The sequence below is a fragment of the Oncorhynchus keta genome, chromosome 21 (genome assembly GCF_023373465.1).
Source record: "Oncorhynchus keta strain PuntledgeMale-10-30-2019 chromosome 21, Oket_V2, whole genome shotgun sequence".
Taxonomy (NCBI): Eukaryota; Metazoa; Chordata; class Actinopteri; order Salmoniformes; family Salmonidae; genus Oncorhynchus; species Oncorhynchus keta.
Genome location: NC_068441.1, coordinates 55,305,745 through 55,321,532, shown reverse-complemented (window position 1 = coordinate 55,321,532; position 15,788 = coordinate 55,305,745). Strand labels below are relative to the sequence as shown.

General features: G+C 50.7%; 1 protein-coding gene and 2 long non-coding RNA genes across 5 annotated transcripts in view; 1 reads left to right on the top strand and 2 right to left on the bottom strand.

Moving 5' to 3' along the window:
- poc1a (POC1 centriolar protein A) overlaps positions 1–15,788 on the top strand; it is a 108,255-nt gene that overhangs the window by 64,152 nt on the left and 28,315 nt on the right. The gene's annotated exons all lie outside the window — the stretch shown is intronic.
- Positions 12,603–15,528, bottom strand: LOC127910457 (uncharacterized). Its single transcript, XR_008074955.1, has 4 exons — positions 15,505–15,528; positions 15,362–15,413; positions 13,430–13,448; positions 12,603–12,679 (listed from the first exon to the last, which is right to left on the bottom strand). It is a non-coding gene; the product is annotated as an uncharacterized LOC127910457 (long non-coding RNA).
- Positions 14,173–15,274, bottom strand: LOC127910456 (uncharacterized). Of its 2 annotated transcripts, none has more exons than XR_008074953.1 (4): positions 15,224–15,274; positions 14,560–14,578; positions 14,470–14,507; positions 14,173–14,235 (listed from the first exon to the last, which is right to left on the bottom strand). It is a non-coding gene; the product is annotated as an uncharacterized LOC127910456 (long non-coding RNA). The 2 variants fall into 2 exon arrangements; XR_008074954.1 differs by lacking the exon at positions 15,224–15,274 and adding an exon at positions 15,004–15,051.

Here is a 15,788-nt window from a genome sequence, read left to right as displayed (position 1 = left end):
CCATGAATATTTTTGTGAATGTGCCGAGAGATACAGGATTAAAACACTTAATTGATTGATTGATTGATCCGAGGTCCTTGCAGTTCTGTCTGGACAACTGAATTTGGGAGAAATATGCAGATTCATGAGTCAGTCATTTTGTCTTCTAATGATCATGATCTTTTCGTCGAAGAAGTTGATGAATTCATCGCTGCTGAAGTGAAGGCCATCCTTACGTAGGGAATGCCGCTTTTTAGTTTTTCACTCGCAAACATGTATTGTGTATTGTTTTTATTATCCTCATTCAGATTGGAAAAGTAGGCCTATATCAAGCAGCGAGGCCTTTTCTATGTTGCATGGTGCTGTCTTTCCAACTGTTGGATGCTGCTTCACTGGTAATGGCCTTAAAGGGATACTGTCCTTAAAGGGATACTGTCCTTAAAGGGATACTGTCCTTAAAGGGATACTGTCCTTAAAGGGATACTGTCCTTAAAGGGATACTGTCCTTAAAGGGATACTGTCCTTAAAGGGATACTGTCCTTAAAGGGATACTGTCCTTAAAGGGATACTGTCCTTAAAGGGATACTGTCCTTAAAGGGATACTGTCCTTAAAGGGATACTGTCCTTAAAGGGATACGGTCCTTAAGGGATACGGTCCTTGAAGGGATACGGTCCTTAAAGGGATACGGTCCTTAAAGGGATACGGTCCTTAAAGGGGATACTGTCCTTAAAGGGGATACTGTCCTTAAAGGGATACTGTCCTTAAAGGGATACTGTCCTTAAAGGGGATACTGTCCTTAAAGGGATACTGTCCTTAAAGGGATACTGTCCTTAAAGGGATACTGTCCTTAAAGGGATACTGTCCTTAAAGGGATACGGTCCTTGAAGGGATACGGTCCTTAAAGGGATACGGTCCTTAAAGGGATACGGTCCTTAAAGGGATACGGTCCTTAAAGGGATACGGTCCTTAAAGGGATACGGTCCTTAAAGGGATACTGTCCTTAAAGGGATACTGTCCTTAAAGGGATACTGTCCTTAAAGGGATACTGTCCTTAAAAGGGATACTGTCCTTAAAGGGATACTGTCCTTAAAGGGATACTGTCCTTAAAAGGGATACTGTCCTTAAAGGGATACTGTCCTTAAAAGGGATACTGTCCTTAAAAGGGATACGGTCCTTAAAGGGATACTGTCCTTAAAGGGATACTGTCCTTAAAGGGATACTGTCCTTAAAGGGATACTGTCCTTAAAGGGATACTGTCCTTAAAGGGATACTGTCCTTAAAGGGATACTGTCCTTAAAGGGATACTGTCCTTAAAGGGATACTGTCCTTAAAGGGATACTGTCCTTAAAAGGGATACTGTCCTTAAAGGGATACTGTCCTTAAAAGGGATACTGTCCTTAAAGGGATACTGTCCTTAAAAGGGATACTGTCCTTAAAGGGATACTGTCCTTAAAAGGGATACTGTCCTTAAAGGGATACTGTCCTTAAAAGGGATACTGTCCTTAAAAGGGATACTGTCCTTAAAGGGATACTGTCCTTAAAGGGATACTGTCCTTAAAAGGGATACTGTCCTTAAAAGGGATACTGTCCTTAAAGGGATACATCACCGGAGTCAGATTAACCGTTTTTATCTCTCTGTATCCAGTAAAATAAGGGGATGGATGCAGTTGCACAACTGAATGCATTTAACCGAAATGTCTTCCTAATTTAACCCAACCCCTTTGTATCATGGAGGTGCGGGGGACTGCCTTAAACAACGTCCACGGCACCCGGGGAGCAGCTGTGTATGGGTGTTAACTGCCTTGCTCAAGAACGACAGATTTTTCCACCTTGCCAGGGATTCGTACCAGCAACCTTTCATTTACTGGCCCAATGCTCCATCCCTCCCTCTCCATCCATCTCTCCCTCCCTCCCTCTCCATCCATCCCTCCCTCTCCATCCATCCCTCCCTCTCCATCCATCTCTCCCTCCCTCCCTCTCCATCCATCTCTCCCTCTCTCTCTCCTTCACCCTCTCTCTCTCATCCATCCATCCATCCCACCCTCTCTCCACCCCCCCTCTCTCTCCTGTGTCTCTCTCTCTTACACACTCTCTCTCTCTCTCTCTCTCTCTCTCCCCTTCTCTCCCTCTCTCTCTCTCCCTCTCAGGTTTGGCCTCTGATAGTATTGATGGTGAACCCTGTCACCTTATTTCCTGGTTAATCTGGATTATAGCTTCATTTTGGTTCCTGGTTAATCTGGATTATAGGTTAATTTTGGTTCCTGGTTAATCTGGATTATAGGTTCATCTTGGTTCCTGGTTAATCTGGATTATAGGTTCATTTTGGTTCCTGGTTAATCTGGATTATAGGTTCATTTTGGTTCCTGGTTAATCTGGATTATAGGTTCATCAACTATGATCAGAAGATAGTGATGAGGGACTACTTTCCATTCATTCAGTTCTTTGTGTGTGTGTGTGTTCTGTGTGTGTGTGTGTGTGTGTGTGTGTGTGTGTGTGTGTGTGTGTGTGTGTGTGTGTGTGTGTGTGTGTGTGTGTGTGTGTGTGTGTGTGTGTGTGTGTGTGTGTGTGTGTGTGTGTGTGTGTGTGTGTGTGTGTGTGTGTGTGTGTGTGTGTGTGTGTGTGCAGTGCGTGGGTTTTGATGGCTGTGTGTGTCTGCCAGCCCAGTGCCATTCAGAGTTCCTTCTGGGCCCCAGGAAATTTTCCACTGTTGGTTTTTCCACACCAGGTGATTCATCAGGAGTGTGACCTGGAGTGCTAAACTGTATGTGTGTGCCTGCGCCTGTCTGCGTGTGTTTGAGTGTGTCTGAGTGTGTGTGTGTGTGTGTGTGTGTCTGAGTGTGTGTGTGTGTGTGTGTTTGTGTGTGTGTGTGTTTCTGAGTGTGTGTGTGTGTGTCTGAGTGAGTGTGTGTGTCTGAGTGCGTGTGCGTGTGTGTGTGTGTCTGAGTGTGTGTCTGAGTGTGTGTGTGTGTGTGTCTGAGTGTGTGTGTGTGTGTGTGTGTGTGTGTGTGTGTGTGTGTGTGTGTGTGTGTGTGTGTGTGTGTGTGTGTGTTTGTGTGTGTGTGTGTGTGTATGTGTGTGTGTGTGTGTGTGTGTGTGTGTGTGTGTGTGTGTGTGTGTGTGTGTGTGTGTGTGTGTGTGTGTGTGTGTGTGTGTGTGTGTGTGTGTGTGTGTGTGTGTGTGTGTGTGTGTGTGTGTGTGTGTGTGTGTGTGTGTGTGTGTGTGTGTGTGTCTGTGTGTGTGTGTGTGTGTGTGTGTATGTATATGTCTGAGTGTGTGTGTGTGTGTGTATGTCTGAGTGTGTGTGTGTGTGTGTGTGTATGTATCTGTCTGAGTGTGTGTGCGTGTGTGTGTGTCTGTGTCTGTCGGAATGTGTGTGTGCAGCTGTGTTGATGCTGAGCTAGAATAAGTCCTCTTCCCAACATTAGTTAATCCTGCATGTTGAAGCTTGTTGCCTCAGCAACACCACGAGCTTCTCTCTCTCTCTCTACCTCTCTCTACCCCCTTCTCTCTCTACCTCTCTCTCTCTCTCTCTTTCTCTACCTCTCTCTCTTCCTCTACCTCTCTCTCTCTCTCTACCTCTCTCTACTTCTTCTCTCTACCTCTCTACCCCTCTCTCGTGCTCTACCTCTCTTTCTCTCTCTACTTCTCTCTCTCTCTATCTCTCTTTACCTCTCTCTCTACCTCTCTCTCGACCTTCTTCTCTCTCTCTCTCTCTCTACTTCCCTCTCTCTCTCTCTCTCTCTACTTCCCTCTCTCTCTCTCTCTCTCTCTCTACCTCTCTCTCTACCTCTCTACCCCTCTACCTCTACCTCTTCTCCCTCTCAACCTCGCTTTACAAGCTTCCATCTTCTCTCGATTTCCTCTAGTTTTCTTTTCACGAGTCATTCAGATGACCAACCAGCAACTTCTATCGGGATGAGAACAAAATCGAATCATGGAAATAAACTGTGTCTTCGGAAAGTATTCAGACCCCTTGACTTTTTCTACATTACAGCCTTATTCTAAAATGTTTTAAAATGTTTTCCCTCATCAATCTACACGTAATACCCCATAATGACAAAGTGAAAACAGGTCTGTAGAAATTTGAGCAAATTTATAATTTTTTACCTTTGTTTAACCAGGCAAGTCAGTTAAGAACATATTATTATTTTCAATGACGGCCTGGGAACAGTGGGTTAACTGCCTGTTCAGGGGCAGAACGACAGATGTGTACCTTGTCAGCTCGGGGGTTTGAACTCGCAACGTTCCGGTTACTAGTCCAACGCTCTAACTACTAGGCTAAAATCACAGAAATACCTTTCCATAAGATTTCAGACCCTTTGCTCTGAGAATTGAGCTCAGGTGCATCCTGTTTCCATTGATCATCCTTGAGATGCTTCTACAACTTGATTGGAGTCCACCTGTGGTAAATTCAATTGATTTAACATGATTTGGAAAGGCACACACCTGTCTATATAAGGTCCTACAGTTGACAGCGCATGTCAGAGCAAAAACCAAGCCATGTGGTCGAAGGAATTTGCCAAGAGAGCTCCAAGACAGGATTGTGTCGAAGGCACAGATCTGGGGAAAGGTACCAAAACCTTTCTGCAGCATTGAAGGTTCCCAAGAACACAGTGGCCTCCATCATGCTTAAATGAAAGAAGTTTGGAACCACCAAGACTCTTCTTGGAGCTCGCCGCCCGGGCCAAACTGAGCAATCGGGGGAGAAGGGCCTTGGTCAGGGAGGTGACAAAGAATCCAATGGTCACTCTGACAGAGCTCCAGAGTTCCTCTGTGGAGATGGGAGAACCGTCCAGAAGGACAACCATCTCAGCAGCACTCCACCAATCAGGTCTTTATGGTAGAGTGGCCAGACGGAAGCCACTCCTCAGTAAAAGGCACCTGACCGCCTGCTTGGATTTTGCCAAAAGGCACCTAAAGACTTTCAGACCACGAGAAACAAGATGCTTTGGTCTGATGGAACCAGCATTTCCTCCATGCTTCACGCCTGGAGGAAACCAGACACCACTCATCACCTGGCCAATACCATCCCTACGGTGAAGCATGGTGGTGGCAGCATCACGTCTGGAGGAAACCAGACACCACTCATCACCTGGCCAATACCATCCCTACGGTGAAGCATGGTGGTGGCAGCATCACGTCTGGAGGAAACCAGACACCACTCATCACCTGGCCAATACCATCCCTACGATGAAGCATGGTGGTGGCAGCATCACGTCTGGAGGAAACCAGACACCACTCATCACCTGGCCAATACCATCCCTACGATGAAGCATGGTGGTGGCAGCATCACGTCTGGAGGAAACCAGACACCACTCATCACCTGGCCAATACCATCCCTACGGTGAAGCATGGTGGTGGCAGCATCACGTCTGGAGGAAACCAGACACCACTCATTACCTGGCCAATACCATCCCTACGATGAAGCATGGTGGTGGCAGCGTCACGTCTGGAGGAAACCAGACACCACTCATCACCTGGCCAATACCATCCCTACGGTGAAGCATGGTGGTGGCAGCGTCACGTCTGGAGGAAACCAGACACCACTCATCACCTGGCCAATACCATCCCTACGATGAAGCATGGTGGTGGCAGCATCACGTCTGGAGGAAACCAGACACCACTCATCACCTGGCCAATACCATCCCTACGGTGAAGCATGGTGGTGGCAACGTCACTTCTGGAGGAAACCAGACACCACTCATCACCGGGCCAATACCATCCCTACGGTGAAGCATGGTGGTGGAAGCATCATGCGGTGCCTGCGGTGAAGCATGGCACAGCAGGTTCCCTAGTGGTTAGAGCTTTGGACTAGTAACCGAAAGGTTGCAAGATCGAATCCCCAAGCTGACAAGGTAAACATCTGTCCTTATGCCCCTGAACAAGGCAGTTAACCCACTGTTCCCCAGTAGGCCGTCATTGACTGACTTGCCTAGTTAAATGAAGGTTAAATAAAATGAAATGCTGTGAAGCATGGCGGTGGTAGCATCATGCTGTTGGGATGTTATTCAGCGGCAGGGACTGGGAGACTAGTCAGGATCGAGGGAAAGATAAACGGAGCAAAGTACAGAGAGGCACTTGATTAAAACCCGCTCCAGAGCGCTTAGGACCTCAGACTGGGGCGAAGGTTCACCTTCCAACAGGACAACGACCCTAAGCACACAGCCAAGACAACACAGGAGTGGCTTTGGGGCTAGTCTCTGAATGTCCTTGAGTGGCCCAGCCAGAGCCCGGACTTTAACCCAATCGAACATCTCTGGAGAGACCTGAAAATAGCTGTGCAGTGAGGCTCCCCATACAACATTTACATTACATTTAAGTCATTTAGCAGACGCTCTTATCCAGAGCGACTTGAGAGGATCTGCAGAGAAGAATGGGAGAAACTCGCCAAATACAGGTGTGCCAAGCTTGTAGCGTCATACCAAGAAAACTCGAGACTGTAATTGCTGCAAAAGGTGCTTCAACATAGTATTGAGTAAAGTTTTTATTTGTAGTAAATGTGCTAAAATTTCTAAAGACCTGTTTTCGCTTGGTCATTTTGGGTTATTGTTTGTAGATTGATGAGGGAATTCTTTTTTAAATCCATTTTACAATAAGGCTGTAATGTGGAAAAAGTTCCGGGGTCTGAATACTTTCCCAATGCACTGTATCTATATCTACAATGGAAAACATATATGTGGAATGCCTTATCTAATTTAGGCTAAAGCAAGTCTGAGGTTTGATGGATTTGTTATTATTCAAATGTTGACTATGTAATAACATGTTAAGTGTTGAACTGTACAACTCTGTAATGATCGACTCTGTAATAATACCAGTGTAACAGAGTTGGATTGGCCAGTTGCCGGTACCTTTATAGCAGGTTAAATATCTGCATGTCCAGTGCACTGGCTGCTTCCCTGGCTGCTTCCCTGGCTGCTTCACTTGCTGCTTCCCTGGCTGCTTCCCTGGCTGCTTCCCTGGCTGCTTCCCTAGCTGCTTCACTGGCTGCTTCCCTGGCTGCTTCCCTGGCTGCTTCACGGGCTGCTTCCCTGGCTGCTTCCCTGGCTGCTTCCCTGGCTGCTTCCCTGGCTGCTTCCCTGGCTGCTTCCCTGGCTGCTTCACTGGCTGCTTCCCTGGCTGCTTCCCTGGCTGCTTCACTGGCTGCTTCCCTGGCTGCTTCCCTGTCTGCTTCCCTGTCTGCTTCACTGGCTGCTTCACTGGCTGCTTCACTGGCTGCTTCCTGTCTGCTTCACTGGCTGCTTCCCGGCTGCTTCACTGGCTACTTCACTGGCTGCTTCACTGGCTGCTTCCTGTCTGCTTCACTGGCTGCTTCTCCTGGCTGCTTCACTGGCTGCTTCACTGGCTGCTTCCCTGGCTGCTTCACTGGCTGCTTCCCTGGCTGCTTCACTGGCTGCTTCCCTGGCTGCTTCACTGGCTGCTTCCCTGGCTGCTTCACTGTCTGCTTCCCTGGCTGCTTCACTGGCTGCTTCACTGGCTGCTTCACTGGCTGCTTCCCTGGCTGCTTCACTGGCTGCTTCACTGGCTGCTTCCCTGGCTGCTTCACTGGCTGCTTCACTGGCTGCTTCACTGGCTGCTTCCCTGGCTGCTTCACTGGCTGCTTCCCTGGCTGCTTCCCTGGCTGCTTCACTGGCTGCTTCCCTGGCTGCTTCACTGGCTGCTTCACTGGCTGCTTCACTGGCTGCTTCACTGGCTGCTTCCCTGGCTGCTGTCTTGGCTGCTTCCCTGGCTGCTACCCTTTCTGCTTGGCCTGCCTGCTTCACTGGCTGCTTCCAACTCTGGCTGCTTCCCTGGCTGCTTTACCCTAGTGCTTCAAAATGGCTGATCATTTACTGTCTGTTAAAAATGGCTGCTACCCTGGCTGCTACCCTGGCTGCTTCCCTGGCTGCTTCCCTGGCTGGCTGTTTTGGGTCTGTGGAAGTTAATATTTGAACTGCTAACGGCCGTGCGCCATTTACCAACTAGTGTTAAAAATGGCCGAGCGTCATTTACCAACTAGTGTTAAAAATGGCCGAGCGTCATTTACCAACTAGTGTTAAAAATGGCCGAGCGTCATTTACCAACTAGTGTTAAAAATGGCCGAGCGTCATTTACCAACTAGTGTTAAAAATGGCCGAGCGTCATTTACCAACTAGTGTTAAAAATGGCCGAGCGTCATTTACCAACTAGTGTTAAAAATGGCCGAGCGTCATTTACCAAATAGTGTTAAAAATGGCTGAGCGTCATTTACCAAATAGTGTTAAAAATGGCTGAGCGTCATTTACCAAATAGTGTTAAAAATGGCTGAGCGTCATTTACCAAATAGTGTTAAACATGGCCGAGCGTCATTTACCAAATAGTGTTAAACATGGCCGAGCGTCATTTACCAACTAGTGTTAAACATGGCCGAGCGTCATTTACCAAATAGTGTTAAAAATGGCTGAGCGTCATTTACCAAATAGTGTTAAAAATGGCTGAGCGTCATTTACCAAATAGTGTTAAAAATGGCCGAGCGTCATTTACCAACTAGTGTTAAACATGGCCGAGCGTCATTTACCAACTAGTGTTAAACATGGCTGAGCGTCATTTACCAACTAGTGTTAAACATGGCCGAGCGTCATTTACCAACTAGTGTTAAACATGGCCGAGCGTCATTTACCAAATAGTGTTAAAAATGGCAGAGCGTCATTTACCAACTAGTGTTAAACATGGCCGAGCGTCATTTACCAACTAGTGTTAAAAATGGCCGAGCGTCATTTACCAACTAGTGTTAAAAATGGCCGAGTGTCATTTACCAACTAGTGTTAAACATGGCCGAGCGTCATTTACCAAATAGTGTTAAACATGGCCGAGCGTCATTTACCAAGTAGTGTTAAACATGGCTGAGCGTCATTTACCAACTAGTGTTAAAAATGGCCGAGCGTCATTTACCAAATAGTGTTAAACATGGCCGAGCGTCATTTACCAACTAGTGTTAAAAATGGCCGAGCGTCATTTACCAAATAGTGTTAAACATGGCCGAGCATCATTTAAAAAATTAAAAAATGCATCTTGTGGCATTCCCTGTCACACCAGAGAACCAATAGAAATCATTGTCGAGCCAAACAACCAATAGAAATCAGTACAGAATTTTGTCTTCAAATGTCAATGTCAAATGTCTACACACACACACACACACACACACACACACACACACACACACACACACACACACCACACACACACACACACACACCCCCCCCCTCTGGTCTCTCTGGCAGACGGGAAGTGAGATTAAGCTTGATGACTAGGTAGAGACTGAATGGCCGTGTAACAACACAGGGAGGGTTAGTCTATGTGTGTGTGTGTGTGTGTGTGTGTGTGTGTGTGTGTGTGTGTGTGTGTGTGTGGCATTCATGATGGCTGGGTTTGGATAGATGCGTAGTGGGGGCAGAACAGAACTGACTGTATGGTTGCTGTGGTTCTAAACCCAAATCCAAGCGATTGTTTTCTGCTCCTAATGTCTCTCCTCTCCTATGAGGTCTGATAATAACAGGCTTAGTGACAGTTTTCCATCAGACTGCTGAACACTTCAACTGGACTTGAACTGGACTGACCACCAGCTCTGATTCTAACAGGACTGACCACCTGCTCTGATTCTAACAGGACTGACCACCTGCTCTGATTCTAACAGGACTGACCACCTGCTCTGATTCTAACAGGACTGACCACCTGCTCTGATTCTAACAGGACTGACCACCTGCTCTGATTCTAACAGGACTGACCACCTGCTCTGATTCTAACAGGACTGACCACCTGCTCTGATTCTATAACAGGACTGACCACCTGCTCTGATTCTAACAGGACTGACCACCTGCTCTGATTCTAACAGGACTGACCACCTGCTCTGATTCTAACAGGACTGACCACCTGCTCTGATTCTAACAGGACTGACCACCTGCTCTGATTCTATAACAGGACTGACCACCTGCTCTGATTCTATAACAGGACTGACCACCTGCTCTGATTCTAACAGGACTGACCACCTGCTCTGATTCTAACAGGACTGACCACCTGCTCTGATTCTAACCCCTAACAGGACTGACCACCTGCTCTGATTCTAACAGGACTGACCACCTGCTCTGATTCTAACAGGACTGACCACCTGCTCTGATTCTAACAGGACTGACCACCTGCTCTGATTCTATACAGGACTGACCACCTGCTCTGATTCTAACAGGACTGACCACCTGCTCTGATTCTAACAGGACTGACCACCTGCTCTGATTCTAACAGGACTGACCACCTGCTCTGATTCTAACAGGACTGACCACCTGCTCTGATTCTAACAGGACTGACCACCTGCTCTGATTCTAACAGGACTGACCACCTGCTCTGATTCTAACAGGACTGACCACCTGCTCTGATTCTAACAGGACTGACCACCTGCTCTGATTCTAACAGGACTGACCACCTGCTCTGATTCTAACAGGACTGACCACCTGCTCTGATTCTAACAGGACTGACCACCTGCTCTGATTCTAACAGGACTGACCACCTGCTCTGATTCTAACAGGACTGACCACCTGCTCTGATTCTAACAGGACTGACCACCTGCTCTGATTCTAACAGGACTGACCACCTGCTCTGATTCTAACAGGACTGACCACCTGCTCTGATTCTAACAGGACTGACCACCTGCTCTGATTCTAACAGGACTGACCACCTGCTCTGATTCTAACAGGACTGACCACCTGCTCTGATTCTAACAGGACTGACCACCTGCTCTGATTCTAACAGGACTGACCACCTGCTCTGATTCTAACAGGACTGACCACCTGCTCTGATTCTAACAGGACTGACCACCTGCTCTGATTCTAACAGGACTGACCACCTGCTCTGATTCTCCGACCTTAGAACACACACACACAGCTCTGGAAAAAATTAAGAGACCACTGCAAAATGAGCAGTTTCTCTGGTTTTTACTATTTATAGGTATGTGTTTGGGTAAAATTAACATTTATGTTTTAATCTATAAACTACTGACAACATTTCTCCCAAATTCCAAATAAAAATATTGTAATTTAGGGCATTTATTTACAGAAAATGACAACTGATAGAAATAACAATAAAGTTCATATTCATTTTAATAACACAATACAAATTATTTAACTTAGGAGGAGTTCAGAAAAAAATATTTGGTGGAATAACCCTGATTTTCAATGCCAGCTTTCATGCGTCTTGGCATGCTCTCTGCCAGTCTTGATGTTGGGTGACTTTATGCCACTCCTGGTGCAAAAAAGTAAACTAACTCGGCTTTGTTTGTTGGCTTGTGACCACTCATCTTCCTCTTGATCCCATTCCAGAGGTTTTCAGTCGGGTTCAGGTCTGGAGATTGGGCTGGTTATGACAGGGTCTTGATCTGGTGGTCCTCCATCCACACCTTGATGGACCTGGCTGTGTGGCATGGAGCATTGTCCCATGACAGGGTCTTGATCTGGTGGTCCTCCAGCCACACATTGATGGACCTGGCTGTGTGGCACGGAGCATTGTCCCATGACAGGGTCTTGATCTGGTGGTCCTCCATCCACACCTTGACTGACCTGGCTGTGTGGCATGGAGCATTGTCCCATGACAGGGTCTTGATCTGGTGGTCCTCCATCCACACCTTGACTGACCTGGCTGTGTGGCATGGAGCATTGTCCCATGACAGGGTCTTGATCTGGTGGTCCTCCATCCACACCACATTGACCAGGCTGTGTGGCATGGAGCATTGTCCCATGACAGGGTCTTTATCTGGTGGTCCTCCATCCACACCTTGATTGACCAGGCTGTGTGGCATGGAGCATTGTCCCATGACAGGGTCTTGATCTGGTGGTCCTCCATCCACACCTTGACTGACCTGGCTGTGTGGCATGGAGCATTGTCCCATGACAGGGTCTTGATCTGGTGGTCCTCCAGCCACACATTGATGGACCTGGCTGTGTGGCATGGAGCATTGTCCCATGACAGGGTCTTGATCTGGTGGTCCTCCATCCACACCACATTGACCAGGCTGTGTGGCATGGAGCATTGTCCCATGACAGGGTCTTGATCTGGTGGTCCTCCATCCACACCTTGATTGACCTGGCTGTGTGCCATGGCGCATTGTCCTGCTGGAGAAACACAATCCTCAGAGTTGGGGAACATTGTCAGAGCAGAAGGAAGCATGTTTTCTTCCAGGACAACCTTTTGTACATTGCTTGATTCATACGTCCTTCACAAGGACAAATCTGCCCGATTCCAGCCGTGCTGAAGCACCCTCAGGTCATCACCGATCCTCCACCAAATTTCACAGTGGGTGTGAGACCTGGAGAGGCAGACAAGATCCGGAGAGACCTACAAGACCTGGAGAGGCCGACAAGACCTGGAGAGGCCGACAAGACCTGGAGAGGCCGACAAGACCTGGAGAGGCCGACAAGACCTGGAGAGGCCGACAAGACCTGGAGAGGCAGACAAGACCTGGAGAGGCCGACCTGGAGAGGCCGACCTGGAGAGGCAAGACCTGGAGAGGCCGACAAGACCTGGAGAGGCCGACCTGGAGAGGCCGACAAGACCTGGAGAGGCCGACAAGACCTGGAGAGGCCGACAAGACCTGGAGAGGCAGACAAGATACGGAGAGACCTACAAGACCTGGAGAGGACGACCTGGAGAGGCCGACAAGACCTGGAGAGGCCGACAAGACCTGGAGAGGCCGACAAAGACCTGGAGAGGCCGACCTGGAGAGGCCGACAAAGACCTGGAGAGGCCGACAAAGACCTGGAGAGGACGACCTGGAGAGGCCGACCTGGAGAGGCCGACCTGGAGAGGCCGACCTGGAGAGGCCGACAAGACCTGGAGAGGCCGACAAGACCTGGAGAGGCCGACCTGGAGAGGCCGACAAAGACCTGGAGAGGCCGACAAAGACCTGGAGAAGCCGACAAGACCTGGAGAGGCCGACCTGGAGAGGCCGACCTGGAGAGGCCGACAAGACCTGGAGAGGCCGACCTGGAGTGGCCGACAAGACCTGGAGAGGCCGACCTGGAGAGGCCGACCTGGAGAGGCCGACCTGGAGAGGCCGACAAAGACCTGGAGAGGCCGACCTGGAGAGACCTACAAGACCTGGAGAGGCCGACAAGACCTGGAGAGGCCGACCTGGAGAGGCCGACAAGACCTGGAGAGGCCGACAAGACCTGGAGAGGCCGACCTGGAGAGGCCGACAAAGACCTGGAGAGGCCGACCTGGAGAGACCTACAAGACCTGGAGAGGCCGACAAGACCTGGAGAGGCCGACCTGGAGAGGCCGACAAAGACCTGGAGAGGCCGACCTGGAGAGACCTACAAGACCTGGAGAGGCCGACAAGACCTGGAGAGGCCGACCTGGAGAGGCCGACAAAAACCTGGAGAGGCCGACAAGACCTGGAGAGGCCGACAAGACCTGGAGAGGCCGACAAGACCTGGAGAGGCCGACAAAGACCTGGAGAGACCTACAAGACCTGGAGAGGCCGACAAGACCTGGAGAGGCCGACATGACCTGAAGAGGCCGACCTGGAGAGGCCGACAAGACCTGAAGAGGCCGACCTGGAGAGGCCGACAAGACCTGGAGAGGCCGACAAGACCTGGAGAGGCCGACAAGACCTGGAGAGGCCGACAAGACCTGGAGAGGCCGACAAGACCTGGAGAGGCCGACAAGACCTGGAGAGGCCGACAAGACCCGGAGAGGCCGACAAGACCCGGAGAGGCCGACAAGACCCGGAGAGGCCGACAAAGTCCTGGAGAGACCTACAAGACCTGGAGAGACCTACAAGACCTGGAGAGACCTACAAGACCTGGAGAGGCCGACAAGACCTGGAGAGGCCGACAAGACCTGGAGAGGCCGACAAGACTTGGAGAGGCCGACAAGTCCTGGAGAGGCCGACAAAGTCCTGGAGAGGCCGACAAGACTTGGAGAGACCTACAAGACCTGGAGAGGCCGACAAGACCTGGAGAGGCCGACCTGGAGAGGCCGACAAAGACCTGGAGAGGCCGACCTGGAGAGACCTACAAGACCTGGAGAGGCCGACAAGACCTGGAGAGGCCGACAAGACCTGGAGAGGCCGACCTGGAGAGGCCGACAAAGACCTGGAGAGGCCGACCTGGAGAGACCTACAAGACCTGGAGAGGCCGACAAGACCTGGAGAGGCCGATCTGGAGAGGCCGACAAAGACCTGGAGAGGCCGACAAGACCTGGAGAGGCCGACAAGACCTGGAGAGGACGACAAGACCTGGAGAGGCCGACAAGACCTGGAGAGGCCGACAAGACCTGGAGAGGCCGACAAAGACCTGGAGAGGACGACCTGGAGAGGCCGACAAGACCTGGAGAGGCCAACAAGACCTGGAGAGGCCGACATGACCTGGAGCGGCCGACCTGGAGAGGCCGACAAGACCTGGAGAGGCCGACCTGGAGAGGCCGACAAGACCTGGAGAGGCCGACAAGACCCGGAGAGGCCGACAAAGTCCTGGAGAGGGCGACGAGACCTGGAGAGACCTACAAGACCTGGAGAGACCTACAAGACCTGGAGAGGCCGACAAGACCTGGAGAGGCCGACCTGGAGAGGCCGACAAGACCTGGAGAGGCTGACAAGACCTGGAGAGGCCTACAAAGTCCTGGAGAGGCCGACAAGACCTGGAGAGACCTACAAGACCTGGAGAGGCCGACAAAGTCCTTGAGAGGCCGACAAGACCTGGAGAGGCCGAAAAGACCTGGAGAGGCCGACAAGACCTGGAGAGGCCGACAAGACCTGGAGAGGCCGACAAGACCTGGAGAGGCCGACAAAGTCCTGGAGAGGCCGACAAAGTCCTGGAGAGGCCGACAAGACCTGGAGAGGCCGACAAAGTCCTGGAGAGGCCGACAAAGACCTGGAGAGGCCGACAAGACCTGGAGAGACCTACAAGACCTGGAGAGACCGACAAGACCTGGAGAGGCCGACAAGACCCGGAGAGGCCGACAAAGTCCTGGAGAGGCCGACAAGACCTGGAGAGACCTACAAGACCTGGAGAGACCTACAAGACCTGGAGAGACCTACAAGACCTGGAGAGGCCGACAAGACCTGGAGAGGCCGACAAGACCTGGAGAGGCCGACAAGTCCTGGAGAGGCCGACAAAGTCCTGGAGAGGCCGACAAGACTTGGAGAGACCTACAAGACCTGGAGAGGCCGACAAGACCTGGAGAGGCCGACAAGACCTGGAGAGGCCGACCTGGAGAGGCCGACAAAGACCTGGAGAGGCCGACCTGGAGAGACCTACAAGACCTGGAGAGGCCGACAAGACCTGGAGAGGCCGACCTGGAGAGGCCGACAAGACCTGGAGAGGCCGACAAGACCTGGAGAGGCCGACCTGGAGAGGCCGACAAAGACCTGGAGAGGCCGACCTGGAGAGACCGACAAGACCTGGAGAGGCCGACAAGACCTGGAGAGGCCGACCTGGAGAGGCCGACAAAGACCTGGAGAGGCCGACAAGACCTGGAGAGGCCGACAAGACCTGGAGAGGACGACAAGACCTGGAGAGGCCGACAAGACCTGGAGAGGCCGACAAGACCTGGAGAGGCCGACAAAGACCTGGAGAGGACGACCTGGAGAGGCCAACAAGACCTGGAGAGGCCGACATGACCTGGAGAGGCCGACCTGGAGAGGCCGACAAGACCTGGAGAGGCCGACCTGGAGAGGCCGACAAGACCTGGAGAGGCCGACAAGACCCGGAGAGGCCGACAAAGTCCTGGAGAGACCGACAAGACCTGGAGAGACCTACAAGACCTGGAGAGACCTACAAGACCTGGAGAGGCCGACAAGACCTGGAGA